Source organism: Strigops habroptila, chromosome 1 (assembly GCF_004027225.2).
Source record: "Strigops habroptila isolate Jane chromosome 1, bStrHab1.2.pri, whole genome shotgun sequence".
NCBI classification, from domain to species: domain Eukaryota; kingdom Metazoa; phylum Chordata; class Aves; order Psittaciformes; family Psittacidae; genus Strigops; species Strigops habroptila.
In genome coordinates this window covers 35,300,920-35,311,488 of record NC_044277.2, presented here as the reverse complement: position 1 = coordinate 35,311,488, position 10,569 = coordinate 35,300,920, and positions in this window count along the sequence as shown.

Below are 10,569 nucleotides of genomic sequence, written 5' to 3'. Positions count from 1 at the left end.
GAACACAAGAGTGAGTGTGCACGTTCAGAGCAGTTAACCAGCTGGTTGACTGTCAACTGAGAGAGGGAAGTGGGAAAGGGGGAAATGAAACTAAAATTTTAATACTATTTTTCTTTTTTTAAAAAGTGCACATGGTTGTGTGTACAGTTCGTTTAAATCAGATTCTGCTTCATGCTGGACCCTTTCAGCATCTGACTCATGCAGCTACCGCAGCACAAGACAAACACAAGGAGAACCCCATAGCCTCCAGAGTGCTTATTTCTTTCTGAGAGCGAGGGGGCACTTTTCAGTCACCCAGTTGAAGGAGAAAGCTCTATATTAATGCTCTTACAATAGGTGGATGGAGGCTGGACATAGTGGTTTTAGCCACAGAATGGGTTTAGTGTCCTTAGGGACTGCACTGCCAGTATACCTAAGCCTGTGCTGGGATACACATTTGATTTCCATTGTCCTTCTGAATCTTGTCTTCTGATGAAATTGCCCACAAGAACCTCTGTCACAAAGGCTGATGTTGTAATAACAAGGGGTAAGGGATTCACTTGATTGTATTGTGCAAAGCTGCCATGTTTGAAAAAAGCCCACACAACTTTTTGTCAGACGTTTTTCTATATAATCTTTTGGCCTGTTTCATCTTTCACTCACATCTCTCCAGTCCGTGGTAGCAGTACAGAGTCTTGCAAAGAGACTCTTTTTATTCCAGCAGCCTAATTCATAGCACCCATGCTGTGCTTGGGGAGAATATACTTTCTGGGGAACTGAACAGCACATGGGTTTCATGTGCAGTGGAGCACTTTGATGGGCTACTTAGGAAGGTAAAGTATGTCCTTCCAGCACACTTTTTATTTGCCATTTATGCCAGTATGGCAGTTAATAGCAGGCTGCATTTTCAACTGACAGAAACTCACATTTAACTTCCTATACCAGGTAACCCAGACCTCTTGCTAGTTTTTAAATAAAGCCTCACACCCCCTTCTGATATAGCAGGTTTTATCTGTATTTTATAGATGAGACAAAAGGTTTGATGTAATACTTAACCCAACATAAGCAGATGGTGCTGTAGAAGGGCCAGTTCTGTTTTCCACGCCCCTTTGGCAGCATCAGGGTCTTTGACTGGCTTAAAATAGTTGTGAAATCTCACTCAGACAGCAGCTACACAAGTGTTCTTCCAACACCAATTATTAACTACTAGTGGAAATTTTCTGGGGAAAAACCAAGGGAGCTCAAGTCACCCCACAGGGCTGTCTTTCAAATGGTGGTGGTCTGACAGGGAGTCATGTCCTGGCTCCTAGGCAGTGGTAGTTTTATTCACAACTGAAGAGTTAAGGTGGTTTTTTCATGTATTATCTTTGTAAATTACACTGTACTGAGACAACCTAGTGGGTCAGATATATCTGTGTCTTTGACCAGGCCTGTTTTGTGCACATGAGCCTGACATTGGCATGGGGAGCTGGGGTGACACTGTAATTGTGAGTACCTGGCAGTGGTTGGGCACTGGATGCTTGTGTGAAATCAGGGTGGCTTGTTCTTGTGGCTCCTGTTACTGCTCTCTTACTCAAGCCCTCCATGACAGATCTGTTACTGCCTTTAGATGATACTGAAATGCGAAAAACAAGTAATATTGTCTTTGCTATAAACATAAACTTCTTTGAAAGTGTTTGAGAGCAGTGTTTAATTCTGTCACATTAACTTCAATCCTATAAAGTAACTGAGCCAAAGCCATTCAGAGGAAGTAGGCTTTCACTAGCTTCGCAGACCATAAGGATTCCTCCTGCAAAGTCGTTTGCCTGGTGAGCTTGGCACTGTGCAGACAAAACCATCGCATCATGCATGACAACCGAGAGCAATGGTAGAGCATTCCAGAAATAAAAGCGTCCAAACGGCTGCATAGTATTTCTGTGGACATTTAAGACTGGACTGTTTCTGCACACCTCAATCTGCATAATCAGTACATAGCTGTAACTCCTTGTGGAGTTAGAGACTTACTTTCTGCCTTAAACAACTGTAGCTATATAAAAGGATATCAGTCTTTATATGGAAAACAAATGCCCAGTTTATGTAGACCATGATTTTTGAATAGGTTTTGAGTAAGCATAAATGGCAGCTATGCAGTTAATGACAGAAGAATGGTTCAAAGAGGCTTTAGGGACTTCTCTTAAAGTAGGAGTTACCACATTCATGATTCTTGCTGTGGACATTGACTTGCTACTTCTCTCCCCTAGTCCTGTGTTCTCTGAGTTCTGTGCAGGCAAACACAAACCAAACCCTGGACCTTCTGGTTACTCACTCAATTCATCTACAGTGATAAGGTTAGCTTTAGGGAGCAAGTATGAACAAATGCATGTGTAGTGCTGGTGAAAATAGTTTACCAGTGGATGTACTTTTACCTGGACTACAAAATGGAAACCCAGCTCCCCTCACAAGGTACTGGGAGCTTGCAGGGTAGCTGCTTGGCATCAATAGAAATGAGGACAGCTGGTACAAAAGTTTGTCTGGCCCCTCTTTTCCTATGCCTCTTCCCATTCCACTGCTGATTTTCCCAGCAGTTAAAGCAAAAAGAGAAAGAAGTGAAGAATACATAACCAATGTGCCTGAATCTGCAAGAAGTCTCACCATCATCCTGTGTGTGAATAAACTTGGAAGGAACCACAGGTAGGTTAGTGTACATGCTCATTCCTTGATGTACCATCTTTAAGGCAATGTGTCAAGGCTGTTGTCTTCTGTCTTGTGGTGGCTTTCCATCCCCGTGAGGCCTGAAAAATGGATGAGAGTGATGTTTCAGAGGCACAGCCAAGCTATGCCTGAGCACAACCCTCGAGTAAACCTCCTTAAGCACCACAGTGCTCCAGGACGTGCAGAATGCCTTGGTTTCAACAGCTCCAGCGTAAAAAATCCATTTCTGCATTAAGCGTGTCTGTGCAGAAAGGACAAAGGCAACCTGATGCAATGGAGCAGGAGGCCTAAAGGTATGGTCTCCATTTTTCCTAAGACCATCCCTGTGTGCTTCCTAAATAAAAAGGAACTTGATTTAAATTTGAATACCAGCTAGAACGTTTCCCTGATCTCTCCAGGAGCTGTAGCTCATGCGGCAGTACACAGGCAGCTTGTCTGCTGCAGAGTCAGCTCTGGGCAGTGAGAAGAGGGTCTTCCACATCTCCCACCCCTGATAATCCTGCCTCAAAGCCTGGTTCCATCTTTGGATCGCCACCAGGCCATCTGCAGAAGGAGAGGTTCCTCTTTGAGCAATGGTGTGTGTGGCGGGACTGTCGTGACTGAATTTACGGAGGTCTCAGCTCTCTTTGCACATGCTTTTATTTCCACAGGCGGTTACTTACCTGAAGTGCACACATGAGGAATCAAACAGGCTCAGTTCGTTGCCAGATGTTTAGTACATAGTTCTTAGGTGTAGCTCTTCATGAGAACAAGCAGAAGCTTCTACTGTTGCTCTGAATTTCTCAGTGAAGCTGAGACAACAAAAGCCCCAAAGTTGGGCTATCATTAGGAAGGCTGCAGTTCCCTTAGATGCAGCATTTCTGGATGCGGTTTTGTATTTTGCCAATTTTAGGCTTCTATTAAGTAACCCAGTAAAATGTTATTAATTTTCTTTTCTCCCCATTGTACTGAAACAGCTGTCATGAGTGAGTTGGTAGAAAACATTATACAGCCAAATAATAACAATAAGAGGAAGAACCATTTGACACAGCTCAATGGAATGTTGGTTGGGGTTTTAACTACTTTCCTAATAATGGGAGAGGGGATGAAAAAATTACATTCAGTCTTTGGTTTCTTTTGAAAAATTACATGTACTTGGTTTTCAGAGAACTCTAAATACAACAAATAGTAGCAGATATTTTCCTTATTTCTCTGAATATGGGATTTAAAGGGGGAAAAGTTAATGCACATCCATGGGGTGGCACAGTTAAGTGGAAGCAGAGGAAATGGCACGCATCCTTTGGAGATCCATGTTAATTCACACCACGCTGTAGAGCCACAGAGCTTGGTTCTATGACCACCTCTGGTGACAGCATGTACACCACCACAAAGTCAACTGAGCAGCAACAGAATGATGACTGCGCCTACCCTGTAGTCTGAGCTCCCGTTAAATGTTTAATACTACTGTATCATGAAATATATATATATCACAGCACCGACACTGGTTTATTGATGTGGAACTTCTCCTCTATGTTTCCTGACTTGCAGTGACTTTGACCTACTTTAACAATGCACTTGTGCTGATCCTGTGCTGCACTGTTCGGATGTTTAACCATACAGCCTTAAATTAGCAACTTGACATTGAAACGCTGATTTACACCTGCAGTCAAATGGATAACACATGTTAAAGACTGATTGTCAGCAGCTCCAATACGTTATCGCTTCATTCTGTGGCATTGTTGCTTGCCTTTATGGGATTTAAGGGCACCATTGTGTGGCATTGTTGGTACGGTTATGGACACAGCTGTGGGGGGCTGACACGGTGTATGGACCTTGTCATCTGTCTGAAAGCTGACATCACTTTCAAAAAATCACTGTGAAAGTCTGGATGTTTAAGTGTTGCTGTATATTTAAAGACGGCATTGGAAATAAAGCTTTTTTGCTGGCACAGAAAACAGTTAACATCATTGAATAACTTGTTCTTCTGACCTTTTTGCCTTAAGGGAGATTAATGGCCATTTAGACCAGAACTTCCCCCCGATCAGGGGTCTGAATGCTTCAGGGATTCAGACAGACAAAGAAAGTCATTTCACCTCTAGGTCACCAGCACAGACCTATGGTGTCTCTCTAGCGACCATTAGATGATTGCTTAGTAGATTATATGCAAGAGTTGGTGGTCATAATCCATTTTCCATTGGACAGGTCCCTGCCTCATGAAAGCTGTCACTACATGCTTATCTGAGCAGCGAGAAATGGGAATTAACATGAACAGAGCCTGAATTGTGTTTGCCTTGCATTACTAAAACCTCAGAGCCTCTGTAACACTTGTTTCAGTGGATCAGTCCTTCTCCAGAGTCACCTTTCCAAGCCAGGAAGGGTTGACGCCATGTCAGTGCTGTCAGACACTGGTGGCAGTTCGGTGTCTGGAGCCCGGGGTTCCTGTTCAGGCACGCTCACAGTGGCACATCTTGCATTTCTGGACATCCTAGAATAGCACATCCTGTAGCCTTCATATTGCCCAAGTTTAGTTCTTGGTGTGGTCAAGCTGGTGTACTTCATACCTACCATATTTGTATTTTAAATAGAAGACCTAGAATGAGGACTACTTGGTTGGTAAAACTGAGCACAGAGCTAGGGGCCAGATTTTGATGGTAAAGTAACCATTTGTGACTTCTCATGTCAGTAATTATAATGTCACCAACTATAAAGCACAATTCCAGGTCCTACCCACGAGAGCCAAGCTAAAAATGCCAACCCGCTGAACAAAGGGTCGGGTGATGGGTGCTAGACATCTAAGCGTGTCCTTCACTGGAGACATCTGCATGTGCATAGCAAACAAAGCATTGGTAAAAGAACTGACGTGTGTGCAGGCATATGCATGCAGTTGCTTACAGCTGAGACACTGAGCCTGAATATATAACAAGGTTACATTCTAGAGAGTGTAAAAAGTAGAAGAGCTCGGATCTAGGAGTCTACCTCTTTTTGGCTGACCAAGTTGAGAGACTATAGAAACATAAGACTTCAGGGGAACATCAAAGATGAGAACATGCATTTTACAAAACACTGTAAAAACCTGAAGGATGTAGAATCTATAACTATGTAGTTATCGAGGAGAATGTGCCATGTCTATTGCAAAGCCCCCGAAATATCTTTCCTGTTCCCTCTTGGTGTTCTCTCTCCCAGGCTTACTTCTGTACAAAGCTTTCCTTGTAGTGGACAGAGCAACTGATTACAGGCAAAAGATTACAGCTAAAACTGCGTTAATAAAGGTAAGTGTTTAAGTGTAAAGGCTAACAGGACAGAGGAAAAGGACAAGTAAAGATCATCAGTTCCACAGAAATCAAAGATCTCAGAAGCTACGTGACTGACCTATATGTAGCTTATGCACTTAAAAATCCTCTCCTATGTATTTGCAGCATTAATTCCTCTTGTTATCTGAGATCTACTTTAATCAGATTCCTACAAACAAGTCAGGTACTTAGAGCAGAAGATCTTTGACACCCCTGCTGGCAGCGCCAGTAGAGAGGCTAAAGACCAGTGCAGTAATGAGACCAGATATCCCTTTTCACCTCTCCAAAAAGCTTTTGGCATCAGAGGGAGTTCCCCAGTTTCCCCCTCCGGCCTCACAGCTGTATGCTCTGTGGTCATTTAACATGCTTGTTGCCAAAAGGTACCTCAAAAGTCTCACATTTCAAAGACACAGCAGTTCCGTACTGGTGCTCCTGCTCTGTTCTGAAACCTCCTCTGTTGCAGTGCCATCTCCTGTGCTATCTTGCTGCTTCACGCAGGCACCGTACCTGAAATCTGGATCAAAAAGAGGCTCAAAAATTTGATCCTGCTTCTCTGCCTTTAGTGCAGCTTCTCCTACCTCCTATTTTCTAAGTTTCTGGCACTGGTGCCCTAATAATGCTGGTCCTTGTTTTAAATTTAATCCCATTTTCACACAGAACTTAAGCCAGAGAAGGCAATGCTATCTGGTACCCTCCAAAGACCTTCATCCCACAGAGCACGTGTGTTGTACATGGCAAAAGGAGCTTGATGGCTGCATTGAGGACACACTAGAGACAAGTAAGGTGACAGTTTAGGTTGCCTCGTTCTTTAGACTTATCCATGGGAGAAATCCTAAGTAGTTTCTGCCTGGTTACCCAAGCAGCGGATTTTCCTCTTGATGGTATGAGACATAGTATGCAGGTGCAGCAAGAAAGCTACAACTGCACAAATGCAGGAACCACAAGCTTTAATTAATGTGCTGCTTCGTCCAAAAATGGTTGTGTTCATATCAGGAGCCAGCAGTCAAAATAATCTTAAAATGCTTTAAAGGAAAATATTGGGAGTGAAAAAGCCTCATCCAAAAATCACTGTGCTTTATCAGAGGAATAAAGACGTCACTGATCAATTAGCTTGAAAAATGAATAAATCAAGGACAAAGTTGAAGTTTAGCATCTTAATAAGCTATTGTTGTCACAGCCCCGTTTGGACATATCGCTCTTTTGTTAACATTTTTAATGCTTTCTGTGGATTACCAGTACACGACCAGTATATGAAAGCTTGTTAAGCTTCCACGTGCTCAGCCTGGCCCTAGCTTTAATGCTGGCTTAGTGCAATCCCTGCTGCTGGCACAAGGTCCACGGGACTTGAACCTTACAGTGCTGGGCATTGTGTTTCTCGCTAATCGTTGTATGGGCTTACTCAAGTGTGTTTTACAAGCTTAGGGCAAATTTGTGAAGGTCCAATTATCTATATGTAACTTTTTTAAGAGGAGCCAACCAGGCTTCTTTTTTTTCCCTCAGGATCCTGCAGTATCTTTCTATAACTAGAGGGGGGATGCTCTCAACCTGGCTTCCAGCTCTGGCTGGTGTTTCGTTTCCTGATTAGCAGAGAAGTCAGTGCGTTAGCCCTTTCAAACTGCGCAGCTCTTGCATCCCTCTCTCCTGATCCCCTATGGTGAATTTAAAGTTCAGAATGTTTTTTAAAAGGCTCGATCTTATTCTGATTTGGGTAAAATCTGTTACGGCAGCTTCCAGCCAGATGCCAATTAAAATGTTAGTTTTGATAAGCCTTCACTTACTCACAGACCTTTCAGCCATGCAGTGCTACTGTAATTTTGAGCTAGTATTGCAGACTGCTGTAAGTTTGAGGCGAAGTTGTTGATCGCATATCTGTCTCTCCCTTTCATTTAGAGAAAAATAACAGATTATGTATGAGAATCTCACTTTATATTTAGCTTTTTTTTGTTGGTTTTCCTTTTCGGTCATTGGCCACTGAAATTCTGTGGCCCTAAAATGAAGCGAAGAGCTTTTCATTCCTTGAAAAATGCCCCTTGCATTGCATCACAGAGATGTGTTTTAGAGTCAATGCCTGCAGCATGCATGTGCAGTTTTATCCCATCTTATTTTTAAACTGTGCATACCTCTGGTTCACAATCCTATTCCAAAAATACCTGGGGTTATCCTTATCATATTGCCCAGCTAACAGTAAGAAATAGGCTCAAGTGGCTCAGTACAGATTAGATTCACCTCTTATGCAACAGGGTACGAGATCCAGGGAGAAGCCAGAGACCTGCCTCGGGAAGAGCTCTGTACTCTGTGAGCCAGGGAATCCCTTGGCAATGTCTCTTGCATATGCTGAGATGCTTCCCACTGACTTCACTGGAAGAATGCTGTGCTGGAAAGGCATTCATTTGTTTCCAAAAGCTAGGATAAATAAGGTCTAGAGGTTTCTGATACTTACCTTAAGTCACTCGAAGTGTTAATTACAGTTTTTGTAACTGTAATTAATTTTTCGGTATTTGTTTCCTTTTAAGCTTACCAGCTCTGGCATACTTGGGAGATAGGACAAACGTCTAGACTTGTGTCTTCCAAATGTGGCTGAACAGATCCAGCCCATGGGAAAAGCATCCTTGCCACCTTTCCAAAGGGACATTTTGCCAGTTTATGGGATTTTCTGCCCCATTGACAAGGTTCGCTGGGCCTTCTGCTGTTTCCACCAGTTGTTTTTCCCTCAGCCTCAGCATACATCTCTTCCCCTTTCCCACCTTTCCCTCCTTTCTGCCCACATTCCCAAAAAACAAATAGCTTCCCCATCCTGCACCTGCAGATCGGGTTAGATGGCTGTTTTTTCAGACACCATGTGTCTGTTCTTGTGTCCTGGGTTGTCTTCCTCCTCAGTTGTTTCTGTTCACCTTTGGTCACCAAGTTCTTGCACCAGATGTTTTAATCACTTACTGACAACACTGGGAGTTATTTGGCAAATAGCTATATCACAGTCCACAGTGAGGAATCTGGATTCCACATGTTCACTTGGGAATCTTCAGTCAAAGATATACCCCAGTGCAAAAACATTTTTGGGTCTTCTCATGGCTGCAGTGGCACCACGTGAATTAAATTAATAGCTTATAAATTGTGCTTAGCAGTGAGGAAAAAACTGTGCCTAGTTTCTAGATATTTTATGTAATTTGGGAAACAAATGTGATTTGTAGAATCAATAACTGTTTGGTTTCCTGCCTCCACCACAGACTAGACTCTTGCTAGGTCAGTAAAGATCCAAAAGGAGATACCATGTGAAATCATCTGATGCGGCTCTGCAAGCAGTTCCTTGGTTGGACATTGTGGAGGGTATCTTCCTTAGTTCTTCAGCAGGTTTCATGCAGTTGAGCTCTGTAGCACACTTCCTTGGCAGGTGTTATCACACCTATTTTTTTAGCTAGATAAACCAAGATATTTGTCCCGAATAACTCTATAAATAAATAAAGCTAAAAAAAAGTAACCCAACGGTGTCCTTGCCCACGGCAGACAGGTTGGAACCCGGTGATCTTTAAGGTCCCTTCCAACCCAAACCATTCTATGATGTGATATGGGCAGTCCTCCTCTTGCAGCAACATCAAGATTACCTGCAAAACCCAGGGCACTCACAGCGCTGGACTACCCTGCAAGCTCTGGGCAATATGAAGCCACAAACTCCTTTTCATGAACAGCAAAAAATTTATTCCCAGATGAGGACTCCACATGAGACATATCACAAAATAGGGCCCTTCTGAGCCCTATTTTTCTTGCTGGAAGTGATGTGAGAACCTTTTGTCAGCTCTCTGCACAGTGACTCATCCGCAGAGCATCATGTTTCCTGTAAAGATAGGTGTTCAAAGCTCTTCAGCTTAAAACCTAACCTGTAATACAGTGAATGCCAGCTGGTAACCAGCTCGAGTCTCACTTCAGTTTCCACATCCCCACCACCCCTCAACGCGATGAAACACCAAATACGTGTTCTAATGTTAAACACCAGCTATGATTTTAAAATACCTTTAGGCCATAGCTATAATTAGGAAAACAGTGACTCAGATCCAGAAGTGCCTCTTCTCATTGGCTTCTGAATATCTCAAGGTGAAATAAAGGGTGGGTTAGATTTGTTATAGCTGTTTTCTTTTTTTTTTTTTTTGGTCAACTATTCAGTGTTGCTCTTCATTATTTTTTTCTGTCCTTTTGAAAGCTTTAAAGCCTCCCTGCATAACTGCTCCTGCTCCATTCACTGCTGAATGGACGGTGCGCTGATCTTTTTCTCGGTGGGTAATGGATTTGGTTTGATTGCTTGACACAGGAACAATAGGGGGATAAACAATTGCATTCGCGCCCGTGCAGCTCCCCATCTGTTGAGTGTGTGTGCCTTGAGAGGGAGCCGGGCAGGGACAGATGAACACGCCAGCCGAGCCTGATGTTAATGACATCAGTCATACAAGCAGAACATGTGGCGCAATAAATCAAAACCTAATTGAACTTTTGCTTGATTACATTGCCATTCCACTGCCCATTTCAAACACAGCGCCATTTCCTGGGACAATGCCCCCAGCCCAGCAGTGGTTTTGCTGCCCCTGGGAGGTGACAAGTGATACCAGCTTCTCTTCACTCATTTCTTTCTCGAAACAGTGAC